The sequence below is a fragment of the Carcharodon carcharias genome, chromosome 5 (assembly GCF_017639515.1).
Source record: "Carcharodon carcharias isolate sCarCar2 chromosome 5, sCarCar2.pri, whole genome shotgun sequence".
NCBI lineage: Eukaryota > Metazoa > Chordata > Chondrichthyes > Lamniformes > Lamnidae > Carcharodon > Carcharodon carcharias.
In genome coordinates this window covers 42,549,041-42,566,559 of record NC_054471.1, presented here as the reverse complement: position 1 = coordinate 42,566,559, position 17,519 = coordinate 42,549,041, and positions in this window count along the sequence as shown.

Below are 17,519 nucleotides of genomic sequence, written 5' to 3'. Positions count from 1 at the left end.
TTTGAATGTTATGATGTGCCAAGTGCTCATCCAGGTACTTTTTAAAGGATGTGAGGCAACCAGCTTCATTGCTTGTGTTCCATGCATTCATTTCAGCAATAGTGAAACTATAATAGATCTGCAAAAATCAATAAAAATTATACAAAGCACTAGCAAGGCTTAAAAAAAATTCCAATGTAAAATTCAACAGCGTAGAATTAAAAGCAAGCAGTATAATCTGATGGACAACTCAATCTTGTTCTACATTACCAAAGTTGTAACAAACATCTTAGCAGAAAACTCTATTATGATGCAGTTTTATGGACAAATTTAAGGTGACAAGAGAAGGTAGACCTTTTTCTTTTTATCGGATCATTTATTTCATTAAATATCAATGGCTTTAAAGTAGACCAAAGTGAAAGAAGGAATAGAGGCTGCATTAATTATCAGTGAAGGTTACAAAATAATTCTCTGGCCATTTCAAATGAAGAGTAATGAAAGCTCATAGATGGTTTTAACTATTTGTGAATAGAGCCAGTCACTAACACAATGAGATTATAGGGTAAATTTTAGAAATTTGTGTGTCCACTATGGCTTGCACATTCATTAGATTTACATTTATTTCTTATCTCATTCTATCCATCTCATGTCCTTGTTTGACAGAGCTTCCACAATCGGGGTACAGATAGCAATTTGAAATTTGTGCATATGCTTGGTGATCTATTACCCTCCTTCCCACCCATAGGAAAACTGGAAGCTTGCTCTTCCATTCAGTTAGATCACAGCTGATCTGTACCTCAACTCCATTTGCTGATGGAAGTCTTAGCTCCATATCCCTTGATACCCTTAGTTATGATGTCATGTACAATATGATCATTCATGTAAAAGGTCAATTAATTCTAAGGCAAGACTTGCAGAATTGTCCACTGATTCTCCTACCAGGAACTTGGAGAGACTGTTAATGAACAAGAGAGAGAATGAGGCAGCTCCCAGTGCAAAATCATCAGTATTTCCACATTCTTTTATTGGTTGGATTTTAAATCTAGGCTCACAGGTACAACTATGTGCTTCCCACAGTGCTCTTCCTACTGATACCTCACAGAACAAGAAACGGATCAGGCAGACAAACCCGAGCACCAATAGGTGCCTGATAGCTGGTCACTGCATAACCTCTCTGTTTATTTGTTCCTACCTATAACAAAAGCAGACGGGGGTCAACCCGTTGCTTCAGAGCACCAGTTAATACAGGTCTGCACTTTTATTTAGTTTCTTCTGCACACATGGTGGTGCTTTCTCCTTTGTCCTCATCCTCCAGAAAACAAAATGAGCTTGGGAGAGATGCCAGAACAACAACTGATAAATGAGTTAACACAGTCGTCAGCTTCAGTGACACTGATGCTAAATGAGAGAGAGAAATAGGCCGCAGTGCAGAGTTGTGATTGAGAGGTATAGCTCTTCTGACATAGCTTATCAATGTCAGTCATATCAATGACAATGGGCAGAATCATCCCAGATTTGCACTAAGTGCAGTAGCGGTTGGGAAAATCAATGTTTTACCCACCAGCCGCAATGGCGGCTTCTCACGCTGTATTGTCCCAAACCCACCACATTAATTATGCATTCCCAGGAAATACACCATTTCAATAGTGGGCAGGCTCTTATTCTCCTGCCACGCCATCACCTTGCTGCCTCATCATGCTGGGCGCCACGTTTAAAGTGCAGCTCTCAGCGCTTCCAGCTCATGACTGCTGCACAGAAGGCAGGATGGCCCTAAAAGGCAAAAAGACTACAGCCTCCTGCTTAGTGACGCATCCCATGAGTGCCTTTTGAATGCCATGGAAGCCCACAGTGATGTCCTCTACACCCGCTTTGGTGTACAGGCATACTAATTGTAACTACATGGTAGGACTGAGTATAAAAGAAGAGATAATGGGAGTTTGCCAGAAAGGTACAGCAATAATCATGGGGGACTTTTAATCTACATAAAGACTAGAAAAATCAGATGGTCAAAGGTATCTTAGATGAGGAGTTCATAGAATGTTTTCGGGATAGTTTCTTAGAACAGCATGTTCTGGAGCCAGCAGAGCAGGCTATACTAGGCCTGGTATCGAGCAAAGCGATAGGATTAATTGATAACCTCACAGTGAAAGCACCTCTAGATATCAGCGATCTTAATGATTGAATTTGACATTCATTTTGAGGGAGAAATGAGTGCGTCCAAAACTAGTATTTTAAATTTAAATAAGGGCAATTATGAAGGCACAAAAGCAGAGCTAGCTAAAGTGAACTGGCAAATGAGGTTAAGGGATAGATCACCAGAGGTTCGGTGGCAGACAGTTAAAGGGATATTTCAGAAAACACAGAATATATACTTTCCAATGAGAGTGAAAAATTCCAAGGGAAGGGTCCACCATCCGTGGTCAACCAAAAAAAGTTAAGGACAGTATCAAACTTAAAGAAAAAGCATATAGTTGTGCAAAGACAGGTGGCCGGTCAGAAGATTGGACAGAATATAAAGAACAGCAAAGGATGACTAAAAGATTAATAAGGAAGGAAAAATTGTATGAGAGAAAGCTAGCTAGAAATATAAAGACAGATAGAAAGAGTTTCTATAGATAATTAAATAAGGAAAGAATTAACAAAGTGAGCTTTGGCTCTATATAGAGTGCATCTGGGGATTTGATAATGGAAAGTAGGGAGAGGGCGGCTGAATTAAACCAGTATTTTGCTTCAGTCTTCACTATAGAGGGCACAAGTAACATCCCAGAAATAGTTATAAATCAGTAAGTGGAAGAGAGGGAGGAACTAGAGAAATTTACAATCACCAGGGAACTGGTATTAAGAAAATTATTGTGGCTGCGGGCTGACAAATCCCAAGGCCTGGATGGATTTCACCCTAAGGACTTCAAAAAGTGACTAGTGAGATAGTTGATGCATTGGTTTTAACTTTTAAAATTCACTAGATTCGGGGAAGGTTCCATTAGAAAATAGCAAATATAACTCCTTTATTCAAAAAGCGAGGGAGACAGAAAGCAGCCTAACATCTATCATCAGGAAAATGTTAGAAGCTATTATTAGGGCATTTAGATACATTCAAGGCAATCAGGCAGAATCAACATGGGTTTTGTAAAATGGTAGTCATGTTTGACCAACTTATTGGAGTTCTTTGAAGGAGTCACATATGCTATGAATAAAGAGGTGGATGTTCTGTACTTAGATTTCCAGAACGCATCAAACGTTGTTGCAGAAAATAAAAACTCATGGTATAGAAGGTACATATTGGCATGGATAGAAGATTGGCTAGCTAACAGGAAGCAGAGAGTTGGCATAAATGGGTCTTTTTCTGGTTGGCATGATGTGACAAGCGGTGTGCCACAGGATCAGTGAAGGGGCCTCAACTTTTTACAATTTATATCAATGACTTGGATGAAGGGATCGAAGGGATGGTTGCTAAATTTGCTGATGACACAAAGATCGGTAGGAAAGTAAATAGTGAAGAAAATGTAAGGAAGCTACAAAGTGACATAGATAGGTTAAGTGAGTGGACAAAGGTCTGGCAAATGGAGTATAATGTGGGCAAATGTGAAATCATTCATTTTTGGCAGGAAGAATAAAAAAGAAGCTTATTACCTAAATGGTGAGAGATTGCAGAGCTCTGAGATTCAGAGGGATCTGGGTGTCCCAGTGTACGAATCACAAAACGTTTGTGTGCAGGTACCCCAGCAGGCAGCATTGAAAATGCTCAGGACAGTGAGGTGAGTGTGATACGGGAAGGATCTGTATGCATGGAGCAGTGCTTGCATACGGCTCTGATATTAACTCCCAACTTCACCCCACTCTGACACCTTCAACCGCCCACTTCCTGACACCTCTTCCTCTCCCAGTTAATCCTAGATCTTCCTCTCCCACTCCCCAGTATATCTTCCTCTCCCAAACATGGCTGGACCTCCCTCTCCACCTCCTCGACCTCAACCGTTGTGAGCAGACCCTCAATGGTGACTTTCCAACTTCCGTGAGGTGCTTTGCAGCAGAGCCATGTCCATGAAAATCCATCCAGCATGCATTGGACATTCTTCCAGTGTGCTGTTGCTGTCAGGCTGCAGCATCTTCTGCTTCTCGGATATCCACAAAGTAAGCAAGGCCTTGGTGGTAAGTCCAGACTCCTGCATGTCAACGGATGGGGGAGGAGGGGACTGATTCCAGCGGGCTGGCCTTATAATGATATGCAGATGTATTACAATGAGGTTCCCAATGTCCAATGGCAGGGAACGTGACCCGTCATGGAGTCATAGTCATAGAGTCAAAGAGTCATAGAGGTCTACAGCACCGAAAAAGGCCCTTTGACCCATCGAGTCTGCGGCGGTCAAACAAGTACCTAACTATTCTAATCCCATTTTCTAGCACTAGGCCCATAGCCTTGTATGCCATGGCATCGCAAGTGCACATCCAAATACTTCTTAAATGGTATGAGGGTTTCTGCCTCTACCACCCTTTCAGGCAGTGAGTTCCAGATTCCCACCACCCTCTGGATGAAAAAATTCTTCCTCACATCCCTTCTAAACCTTCTGCCCTTACCTTAAATCTATGCCCCCTAGTTATTGATCCTTGCACCAAGGGGAAAAGTTCCTTCCTGTCAACCTTATCTTTGTCCCTCATAATCTTATACACCTCAATCATGTACCCCCTCAATCTCTTCTGCTCCAGGAAAAAATAACCCAAGTCTATCCAATCTCTACTCATAAGTAAAACTCTCCAGCCCAGGCAACATCCTAGTAAATCTCTTCCGCAGTCTCTCTGGTGCAATCACATTCTTCCTATAATGTAGATTCCAGAACTGCACACAATACTCTAGCTGTGGCCTAACCAGTGTTTTATACAGTTCCAGCATAACCTCCCTGCTCTTATGTTCTATGCTTCGGCTAATAAAGGCTAGTATCCCATATGTCATCTTAACCACCTTATCTACCTGTCCCGCTACCTTAAGGGACCAGTGGACATGCACACCAAGGTCCCTCTGATCCTTGGTACTTCCCAGGGTCCTAGCATTCATAGTGTATTCCCGTGCCTTGTTTGTCCTGCCCAAGTGCATCACCTCACACTTATCCGGATTAAATTCCATTTGCCACTGATCAGCCCATCTATATCCTCCTGTAATCTAAGGCTATCCTCCTCACTATTTACCACCCCACCAATTTTCGTGTCATTCATGAACTTACTGGTCAACCCTCCTACATTCAAGTCTAAATCATTTATATGTGATATATGATTATATACCACAAACAGCAAGGGACCCAACACTGATCCCTGTGGAACCCCACTGGACATAGGCATCCAGTCACAAAGACACCCCTCAACCATCACCCTCTGCTTCTTGCCACTCAGCCAATTCTGGATCCAATTTGCTAAATTGCCTTGGATCCCATGGACTCTACCTTCGTTATCAGTCTCCCATGTGGGGCCTTATCAAAAACCTTGCTGAAGTCCAAGTAGACTACATCAAATGCATTGCCCTCATCTACACAGCTAGTCACCTCTTCGAAAAATTCAATCAAATTGGTCAGACATGACCTCCCCTTAACAAAACCATGCTGACTGTCCTTGATTAATCCCTGCCTCTCCAAGTATAGATTAATTCTGTCCCTCAGAATTGCTTCCAATAGTTCCCCTACCACTGAGGTTAGACTGACTGGCCTGCAGTTCCCTGGTTTATCCCTTCCTCCCTTCTTGAATAATGGTACCACATTGGCTGTCCTCCAGTGCTCTGGCACCTCTCCTGTGGCCAAAGAGGTATTGAAAATTATTGCCAGCACTCCTGCTATCTCCTCCCTTGTCTCACTCAACAGCCTGGGATACATTTCATCCGGGCCTGGAGATTAATCTACTTTTAAGCCTGCCAGACCACTTAGAACCTCCTCCTTTTCTATACTAATTTTTTAAATTATATCACAGTCCTCCTGCCTGATTTCCATACCTACATTGTTTCTCTCTCTCACTTGTGAACACTGACACAAAGTATTCATTTAGAACCCTACCTACACCTTCTGGCTCCACATCCAAATTACCACTGTGGTCTTTAGTGGGCCCTACTCCTTCCCTAGTTACCCTCTTACTCTTAATGTACTTGTAAAATAACTTTGGACTTTCCTTTATTTTACCTGCTCATGTTTTTTCATGCCCCCTTTTTGCTCTCCTAATTTCCTTTTTAAGTTTCCCCCTACACATTCTATACTCCTCTAGGGCTTCCGCTGTTTTGAGCCATCGGTATCTGCCATAAGCCTCCATTTTTCTCTTTATCCAATCCTGTATATCCTTTGACATCCAGGGTTCCCTGGATTTGTTGGTCCCACCCTTTATCTTTACTGGAATATGTTGGCCCTGTAATCTCCCTATTTCCTTCTTGAACGAGTCCCATTGCTCTGATGCAGTTTTACCTAAAAGTAGCTGCTCCCAGTCCACTCTGGCCAAATCATATCTGATCTTATTAAGATTGGCCTTCCCCCAATTTAGAACTCTGATTTCTGGCCCATTTTTGTCCTTTTCCACAACAACCTTGAATCTAACTGAGTTATGATCACTATCTGCAAAATGCTCCCCCACTGCTACTTCTATCACTTGCCTGGCTTCATTCCCTAAAATTAAGTCCAGGACCACCCCCTCTTTTGTACGACCTTCTACATATGGCTTAAAAAGCTCTCCTAGTTGTATTTTAAGAATTCCGCTCCCTCTAAATCTATCACACTATGACTAACCCAATTAATGTTGGGGAAGTTGAAATCCCCCACTATTACTACCCTATTATTTTTACGATTCTCTGAAATTTGCCGACATATCTGCTCTTCTATTTCTCTCTGACTGTTTGGTGGCCTATAGTACACTCCCAGCAATGTGATTGCCCCTTTTTTGTTTTTCAGTTCTACCCATATGGCTTCATTTGAGGAACTTCTAAGGTGTCATCCCTCCTTACTGCTGTAATTGATTCCTTGATCAATATTGTGATACCCCCTCCTCATTTACTTTCTTCCCTGTCTTGCCTGAAGACCCTATATCCTGGAATATTGAGCTACCAATCCTGCCCCTCTCTCAACCATGTCTCTGCGACAGCAATGACATCATACTTCCATGTGTTAATTTGTGTCCTCAACTCATCTGCCTTATTCATCAGATTCCCTGCATTAAAATAAATACCATCCAACCTTGCCAAACTCCCTTGTGCCTTAACTAGCCTATAATTCCTATGCCTTCCAGAATCACTTGCTCTCTCTTCTAATTTTGGCTGTGCATCTCCCCCTGCTGAGCCTCCTCTCAGGATCCCATCCCCCTGCCAAGTTAGTTTAAACCCCTCCCAAAAGCACTAGCAAACCTCCCCATAAGGATGTTCATCCCATTCCGGCTCAGGTGCAACTCGTCTGCCTTGTACAGGTCCCACCGCCCCCATAAATGGTCCCAATGTCCCAGAAATCTAAAGCCCTCCCTCCTGCACCATCTCTCTAGCTATGCATTCATCTGGACTAACTTCCTATTTCTATACTCACTAGCGCGTGGCACCAGAAGCAATCCAGAGATTACTACCTTTGAGGTCCTGTTTTTCAATCTGTTTCCTAGCTCCCTAAATTCTGCTTGCAAAGCCCCATCTCTCTTTCTACCTATGTCTTTGGTACCAAGATGTACCACTATCTCTGTCTGTTTAGAATGCCCTGTAGCCGTTCTATGACATCCCTGACCCTGGCACCAGGGAGGCAACATACCATCTTGGAGTCACATCTACGGCCACAGAAACACCTGTCTGTTCCCCTTACAATCGAATCTCCTACCACTATTGCTCTTTCCTTCTCTATCCTCCCACCCTGTGCAGCTGAACCACTCACAGTGCCATGAGCGTGGCTGCACTCCCCAGAGGAACCGTCACTCTCACTGTTTTCCAACACAGAAAAACAGTTCTCGCGCGAGATGAACCCTGGGGATTTCCTGACTACCTGCCTGACACCTTTCTTCTGGCTGATGGTCACCCATTCCCTCTCTGTCTGCACTCCCATAAGTTGTGGGGTGACCACGTCTAAAAACATGCTATCCATGAAACTCTCAGCCTTGCGGATGCACCTCAATGCCTTCACCTGTCACTCAAGCTCCAAAACTCAGAGCTCAAGTAACTGCAGCTGGTGGCACTTCCTGCACACGTCAGTCAAGAGCGCATGAGCATCTAGGACTTCCCACATATTGCAGGTGGTACATAATGTGGGACTGAGCTGCCCTGCCATGCCTCTAGTTGAAAAAAATCCTTACTTTAAGTTAAATACAGTAAAAACAGTTAAAGTATTTATGTACTTTAAATAAAAACTCGAACCCTTACCTTTCCTTAGCTTAATCTATTATAAAGTGGAAAAAACACTTACCCACTACTCACCAATCAGCTCTCACCTTTGTGCTGAAGTCACTTTTTGAAGTTTCCCGCATTCACGCTGGTTCTGATCTCTCCGCCGCTCTCTTGCATTGTCTTGTAGTGTCACTCTTGTTATTTTCAACAAGAACTGACTGCAGGACACTCTTTCCAGGCTGCTTCACCGTGATGCTGACTGCAGGACACTCTTCCAGGCTGCTTCACTGCGATGCTGGCTGCAGGACACTCTTCCCAGACTGCTTCACCACAATGCTGACTGCAAGATACTCTTTCCAGACTCTTCCCATCAGAGATGGGCTGGGTGGATGGTCGCAAACCGACAATGTGAAACCGATTTCTGGCTTTCTCGCCATATTGTCTGTTCAAGCTGCCGAACATGCCAGATGTCAGTGGGCACAAAAGTTCCGCCCAATGTCTTTAATGGCCTGGGGCATCAACCTCCCACTTGTGATTCCATATCCAAGAAGCCAATTTGAGTGGTTTAAGCCAATTTAAGGCAGCCAGTAATCATTGATGTTGGAGAAATGTATGTACTTTACAGTGTATGATGATTAAGCATGACAGAGCAAAGATCATAAGCTCATAAGAAACATAGGAACAGTAGGAGGTCATTCAACCCCTTCAGCCTGTTCCCCTATTCAATAATATCACAGCTGATCTGATTCTGGCCTTGACTCCATTTTCCTGCCTGCCCCCATAACTCTTGGCTCTATTGTCGATCAAAAATCTGTCTACTCAGCCTTGAATATATTCAATGACTCAGCCTCCACTGCTCTCTCTGGACAAAAGTACCAAAAACTGATGACCATCTGAGAGGAAATTCCTCCTCTTCTCTCTTTTCATGGGGAGACCCCTTATTTTGAAACTGTGCCCCCTAGTTCTAGATTCCCCCAGCATTGGAAATGTCCTCTCAGTGTCTAATCTGTCAAGCCCCTCATAATCTTATATGTTTCAATAACATCATGGTTCATTCTTCTAAACTCCAATTATAGGGACAACCTGCTCAACTTTTCCTCAGAAGACAAAATCTTCCCAGGAATCAACCTAGTGAACCTTATCTGAACTGCTTCCAATGCAAGTGCATCCCTTAAATAAGGAGACCCTTAAATACAAAGTATTCTAGGGGTGGTCTTATCAATACCCTATACAGTTGTAGCAAGACTCTCCTATTTTTATGCTCCATCCTCCTTGCAACAAAGGCCAACATTCCATTTGCCTTCCTAATTACATGCTAACTTTTTATTATTTATGCACAAGGACACCCAGATTCCTCTGTACCACAGCATTCTGCAGTCTTTCTGCATATAAATAATATTTTGTTTTTCTATTCTTCCTACCAAAGTGGGCAATCTCACATCTGCCAAATTTCCTACATCTGCCAAATTTTTGCCCACTCACTTAACCTATCTATATTCCTTCACAGACTCTTTGGATCCTCCTCACAACTTGCTTTCCTACCAACATGAATGTATCATCAGTAAATTTGACTACAATATGGTTGGCCCCTTTATCCAGGTCATTTATTTAGATTGTAAATAACTAAGGCCAGCAGTGATCCTTGTGGACTCCACTTGATACAATTTGCCAACCTGAAAATGACCCATTTATCCTGACTGTTTTATGTTGTTAGCCAATCCTCTATCCATGCCCCCCCACCCCCTCCCAAAACCATCTTGTACAGTAACTCTTTATGCAGCACCTTATCAAATGCCTTTTAGAAATCCAAATACATTACATCTAGTGGTAACCCTTGATCCTGCTTCTTACATTCTCAAAGAACTCCAATAAATTAGTCAAACATGATTTCCCTTCTTCAAAACCAGGTTGACTCTGATTGTATTATTTTTCTAAATATCCTGCTACAACCTCCTTAATAATGGTTTCCAGCATTTTTCCATTGACAGATGTCAGGCCAACTAGCCAATAGTTTCCTACTTTCTGCCTCCCTCCTTCTTTGAATAGAGGTGTTATGTTTGCGGATTTTCAATCCACTGGGGTCTTTCCAGAACCTAGGAAATTTTGAAAGGTTACTATAAATGCATCCACCATTTCTGCAGCTACTTCTTTTAAGACCATAGTATGCAGTCATCAAGTCCTGGGGACTTGTCAGCTTTTAGCCCCATTAGTTTCCTGGTTTTTCTTTTGCTAGTGGTTGTGATTGTTTTCAATTCCTGCCTCTCTTCTGTCCCTGCTTTTCTACTATTCTTGAGATACTTTTTGTGTCTTTTATTGTGAATACAGAAATAAAATACTTGTCCAAAGCCTCTGCCATTTCCTTGGTTTTCATTATTAATTCCCCAGTGTCACCCTCTAAGGGACCAATGCTCACTTTAGCTACTCTTTTCCTTTTTATTTACTTACTGAAGCTTTTGCTGTCTGATTTTATATTTCTTGCTAGTTTTCTCTCACACGCCATTCTCCCTCTATTATATTTTTAGTCATCCTTTGCTGGTTTCTAAAATGTTCTCAAACTTCTGGCCCACCACTAATCTTTGCAGCACCATATGTCTTTTCTTTCAATTTAATGCCACCCTTAATGTCCTTAGTTAGCTTTGGATGGTACATTATTCTTGTAGCGTCTTTCTTTTTCAATGGAATATCTCTTTGTTGAGAGTTCTGAAATATCTGCTTAAATGTCTACCACTGCTTCTCTACCATCTTGTTTTTTAATCTATTTGCTCTGTTCACTTTAGCCAACTCTGTCTTCTTACTTTTTTAATTGCCTTCATTTAAGTTAAGACACTAGTTTTAGACCCAGATTTCTCACCTTGAAACTGAATGTGAAATTCATCATGTTATGATCACTCTTAACAAGAGGATCCTTTACTATGAGGTCATTAATTAATCCTGTCTTATTACAAATTACCAGATCAAAAATAGCCTGTTCCCTGATTGGTTCCATAATGCATTGTTCTAAGAAACTGTCCTGAGTGCACTCTATGAATTTATCCTCCAGGCTACCTTTTCCAAAATGATTCATCCAATCTATATGAAGATTAAGATGATTATTGCTGTATCTTTCTTACAAGTTCCCCCCATATTTTTTGATTTATACTCTGTCCCACAGTGTAGTGACAGTCAGGGGGCCTATCAACAACGCCTAGGAGTGACTCTTTGCTTTGCTATTTCATATCTCTATCCAAAAGATGCAACAGCAAAATGTGTAGCACACAATATAGATTGTGGTAGATTGTGGCTGAACACAATAGAAAAACTATAAAAGAATCTGCCTAGTTGGTTTTGTTAGACTGATGAAGTATATTGTGGTTGACAATCTCTAGAGGGGAGAAGGTATCCAAAACTCCAATCATGATTTGAGAGCATTTAATCAGTTTTGAGCACCTTTTTTTTTCAAAACTACTTTTAGTTTATTAGTTTTTCTTATTTTCCTGGGTCTGTGCTGCCTCTGCTTTACACACCGTTGATTTGTAGCCAAGAAAAGGCAACCTTGCTCTATGATCTACCTGCCATTGTGCAACTACAGGCCTTTTAATGATGTCCATGTTTCCTCACTCCTTTTGATAGAGTTCCACCTCTCACTGTATGTTGAGTACAGCCAGTCTCCAGTTAATTGTTTGGGCACAGTAAGTTCCAAATTTCACGGATAAATTGTACTTTGAATATTTGTCAAGCATCTCCTTGTACATTAAACCAATGACTGCACTTCGGAAGTGCTTCATTTTTTATAATGTTTTGGGAATCCTTAGGTTGCTATTAATACAAGTCTTTATCTTTTTTATATTGGAGATTCACCCTTATCTATTCTTTATTATGCTTTTTGAACAGAGGGAAGATTCGTATTTGATGCCTTGCTCATGAGGTGGGCTAATTTAAATACAACCATTTGCTCTTCATAAAAAGAATCTGATCATTCCCAAAAATATTTGGGTCTATCTTACCCAGATGGTCCAGCAGAATGTTTGCTGGGATTCAGCAAATAGTGTTCAGCAAGAATCTCAGCTGTTCATATTTTTTGACCTTTGGGGTAAAGTTCTCAAGTCTTTCATCACATATTTTCCTCTTTTTGCGAAATAACAGATTATTAGTGTGTGCCTCTTAGGTTAGCTATGGAGGAATGTGCACTTGATGCAGAAACCCCATTTTCTTCTGACGCAGCACGTTTGTTCACAGAAATGTCCAGTGAGTCACTGCCGAATGTAACAGTGATTCCTTCCCACTTGTTAATGGCTTTTAAGTTATTTTAATTAGCAGGTTATTTCACAAGATGTTCTCTGGGGAAATCACGCACACACTATGGCGGGACACTGCAGGTTCAAGAGAGCGGGGTTTAGTGAACACCATCTGCAGATTCTAATTGATGGTGAAATCCTGTCGAGGCTGAAGGCCACACTACAAATCCTGTGTGGGTGCAGCATGCCTTGCAATAAATCACCAACAGTTGAATGCATGATCCAGCACTGCTCAGTCCTGAGAGGAAATCATAAGAGGTTCCTAAAAAAAAACATTGAAATCAAGCCAAGAGAATGGAAAACATTAGCAAAGAAACCCTGTACAAGGGGATGCTTGACAAATATTCCAAGTATAACTTATCTGAGCCCCACACCAGAGGAAGAATTTAAAGGACACAGTGCAGCTTCAATCTGATGTTACCGAGTATGAGGAAATACAAATATGAGAAGAGGCATGAAAAATTGGGGCTGTTTTCATTTGAATGTGAGGAATTAATTAGTGATTTGAGAAGAGCATTTGCAATTATAAAGAGGTGGCACATGTAGATAGAAATAGACTACTTTCAATGGTTGAGGGGTCTAGGAAAGTAAGCATAAGATTTACAGTAAGAACTAAGTTCAAGTGCAGGAGAAATGTTTTTACACACAGAATTTTAAGCCAATGGAATTGACTAATGGAGTTATTGTTTGAAGCAGAGAACCATGGCAGTGAATTTCCTTGAAGCTGCATTCACTCTGCCTCTGGAACTTTAACAGGGGTATGGTAGTAACCACATTTACACATGGAATTGGGGGTACTTTCATACATTCAGTGAGGTTATTGTCAGGAGAGCTGAATGGCCTGTTTTAGTGCTGTAATCTGCTATATGTTGCCATTGTTGTCCAGTAAATAAAGCATTTACCACGCTGCTGGACTGATCGGCTGCTGCTATAATTGTCAAGGACACAAATCGATTCAAATGTTTCAGTGCTTTGGTTTATCGGATTTTAAAACACGTACTTAGAAGCAAATGACTGTTTCTGTCAGGTTATTAATTCACACAGCTGTTTTACATGGAGAGCAGGGCAAGAAAAGCACAGAAGTTGTTAACACAGGAACAACATGCCATGGAGCTCATAGGCACAGAGACAGTCGAAGGTGTGAATATTGAAGAGGTTGGTGTTCCTGCCTGGCCACCTGGTATGTACCACATATTCCATGCTGTCCTCCATATGTCATATCTATATTTTTATACAATCTATGCATTTTATTAAGTTAAATACCCAATAAGTAAGCAAAATGGGTAAGTGTGATTAGATATTAAGTTCCCATCTGTTATCTCTACAGCGCATGGCAAAAGTAGTGGTCTACAGTGTTGTGATGTTGTGTGCAGTTCAGTAGGTCTCAAGAAGAGGTTCTGGGTCAGTTGAACAGGAAGTGTTTATTAACTACCAGTAATTATATACATATAAGAATAAGGTTTAAGCGAGGAGCTCACTCCATGCTTACTTCTACACATATTTCTGTCCAGTCCAAGACTGCACTCTAGATCAGGTCACGTGTTCCTTTACATCACAGTGTGGACAGTACTATATATATATATATTTACACACACACCCAGTTCCATATTAACCCTATCTGTGCCAGATCCTTATACTACACCTCCCCCATGTCTTTATCCAATGTATTTGCAATGCAATCATGTTTACCCAACATAATTACAGTACTTCTGCTACTCCTTCCCCCAACCTTTCAAGTCTCTGTGCTTACAGGTTCAGGCAGTCTGGAGGCTTTATAATTCTATCAGGTCTTGTCTTATAAAACAAAAACAAAAATACCTGGAAAAACTCAGCAGTTCTGGCAGCATCTGCGGAGAGGAACACAGTTAATGTTTCGAGTCTGAATAACCCTTCAACAGAACTAAGTAAAAATAGAAAAGAGGTGAAATATAAGTTGGTTTAAGGCAGGGGGCGGGGGGGGGGGGGGGGGGGGGGGGGGGTGGTGGTTGGTGGCGGTGGGGGGTGGTGGGAGTGGGGCGGTGTAGAGCTGGATAGAGGGCCAGTAATAGGTGGAGATAACCAAAAGATGTCACAGACAAAAGTCTTATAAAAGTTGGAGGAGTGGCAGATTCTTGTATTGGGCAAACCTTCTTGAATAGAAGGTTGTTTTGGATGTGGTCGTTCTGGCACTTGGTTGGTTGTCTTTAATTCTGTTTTTTGTTCTTTGGAGTTGAACCACTCCTTGTCAACTCCCATCTGGTATGATCGATGGCCATTGTTTTATCCCTAGCGTTATGGGGAGAACAAACTCTCAGCTCGTCTGTGGTGTGCAGTCTGTTTTTTCTTATGTGCGATTCTTGTGTTGCATGTTGGAATGGAAGATTTCCTATTGTGTGGGTGTGTCTTATCACTAGGCTCACCTTGTAGTTTGGATTTCTGTGCAACGATGTTCTCTTCAGTTTGCTTGCTTGGCTCACTGAAGTAAGTTGTGGTCTGTTCATGATAGCGTCCCTGTTCTAATATTGTCTCGCAAACGGGTGTACCAGCTGGAGGTTGTAGCATCTGTGTCGTGGTGTCTTGGGGTATTGTGCCAACAGATGTTGGAGCTCTTCTTGCTGCTGCTGGTTCATCTCTTGGTTGTCTTCCACTCATGGTGCCATGGTAACCATCTGAGTGGTTGGCTGATCTGACCACCTACACCTACAAAGAAAGTGGACAAAACGGCTGCAAAGAGTGAAGACAATTCAGAGCTGAAATCCCAGTCGAGAATATCTTTTCTGTTGGGACTCTTGGGAACTTGAAGTTCTGTGTAATTGATAACTTCTGCTGCTTGAAGGTGGTTCAGGGCAACACAGGCATCTCTGCTCAGAAGAGAAACTGGTTACATGATTACATGACTTCAAATAGTTGTTTGCTGCCATACCTTGGTTCCAGAATCATGCCTATAACTGGAAGTTTGATTCCTCCAGGCCCATAGAGTGGTGTGTCTGTCATTCATAGCCAGAGGTCTCTTAGCCACGATTCCTTGTCTGAGGGGACCATAACACTGGCAACGTGCCCAATTTAACATTTGTGAGGTGATCGTCAGCAAGCTGTCCATGTTCCAGAATGAAAATCCAGAATGTTTGTCCTCGCCCAAGGACCACGGTTGTTTTTCTTCTTAGAGTGGTATCTTGACCTCGTGAATCATCTTGGGATCCCTTTGTGGTTGTTTTAGCTTTGTATAGCTTTCCAAAGTGTCCTATGTGGTTGCAATTAAAACATTGTGCTGGAATTGCTGGACATTGGTGACGCCTGTGGGGTTGCTTGGCTCCACAGTGCTGGCTTGGTCACCACCCTCTAGTGGTTAATTAGGGAATTGCCTCCTAGTATCCCTGTTCCTCTGATAAAAACAAAAAACTGCGGATGCTGGAAATCCAAAACAAAAACAGAATTACTTGGAAAAACTCAGCAGGTCCAGCAGCATCGGCGGAGAAGAAAAGAGTTGACATTTCGAGTCCTCATGACCCTTCTCATGAGGACTCTAAACATCAACTCTTTTCTTCTCCGCCGATGCTGCCGGACCTGCTGAGTTTTTCCAGGTAATTCTGTTTTTGTTTTTATCCCTGTTCCTCTGCTGTTTTGAGCTGAACATTGGGGGTTGCTCTATACCATGACTTGCTTTCGCCCCTCAAAATGGATCTGTGCTGCAAACGGACTTTGGATTACCTGACGATTTGAATGACCTTTCAAGGGTCAAATCTCCCTTAGCTTGAAGCATGTCTGAGAATGCATCTTCCACCACCTAACAAACCTGCTGCTGATTTAGCTCTGATTTCAGGTCACTGTAGTTACAGCCTTCAGCCATTCTGTACAGCTCATTAATGAAGGAGTCAACATGTTCATCTGGCTGTTGGACATGTCAGCTAAACTTTGCTCTTTCAATGATCTTGCTCCTGCTCAGATTAAAATTAAAACTGTCAAATTTTGCTGAGGATTCATTGATCCCTTGTCTAGCTATTATATTGTCGGCTATTGGACATACCGAGTAATGCAGTTTGTTAACCTGTTCAGCCTCTGTCTCCTTGTCTAGACCTGAAGCGATCATATATCTAAGGAACCTCTTTCTCCAACGTCCCCAATTTTGTGATTGGTCAGGGCCTTGGATGGGCCCCAGCTCAAGTCTTACCAAGTCTGGTAAGGTAGGTTTTTGGTTCATTTTCATTTGAAGTGTTACAGCTTTGGATGCTGTTAGGAAATCCAAGATGGTGCCGCTGCCTGTTTCTTCACAATGGGGTTTCCCACACTTATCAGCTTTGGTGGGCTCCTGCAGTAATGGCGGTCTCAATTTCTTTGTTTAAAATTTTCAACAGCAACTCCCTGGATCAATTACTCTGGGTCTTCCCTACACTTTGAGGGTTCTTGGGCCTTGAAACTGTCGATTCCCAGCTTTTGCTGGACTTTAAAATGCCATTTCCCGCCCCCCCCCACCCTCCCCTGGAGCCAGCTTGGCTGTCACATGTTCAGGCACCAAATCAGGACTCGCACTCTTTGCAGTGCATTTTAAAATGGCAATTCTGACTGCTGCTGTCTTAAAAGATTATTTTTTAAAAGCATTGTGGCCAGAAACTTGAGCTTTTTTTTTAGCTCACCCTTGCTTGGTGTTCTGACTCTGCACTCGTGTATTGAAGCTGGACTTTCATGGAGTCTTCTTCTGCAGCATGGAGTTTTATTTCTGCAAAGCAGTTTGGAGGCAGGTGTAGTGGTATTGTCACTGACTAGTATTCCAGAGACCAAGAGTAGTCCTTTGGAGACTTGGGTTTGAATCCCATCACAGCAGGTGGTGAAATTTGAATTCAATAAAAATCTGGAATTAAAAGTCTGATGATGACCATGAAACCATTACAGATTGTCATAAAAACCCATCTGGTTCACTAATGCCCTATAGGGAAGGAAATCTACTGTCCTTACCAAGTCTGGCCTACATGTGACTCCCA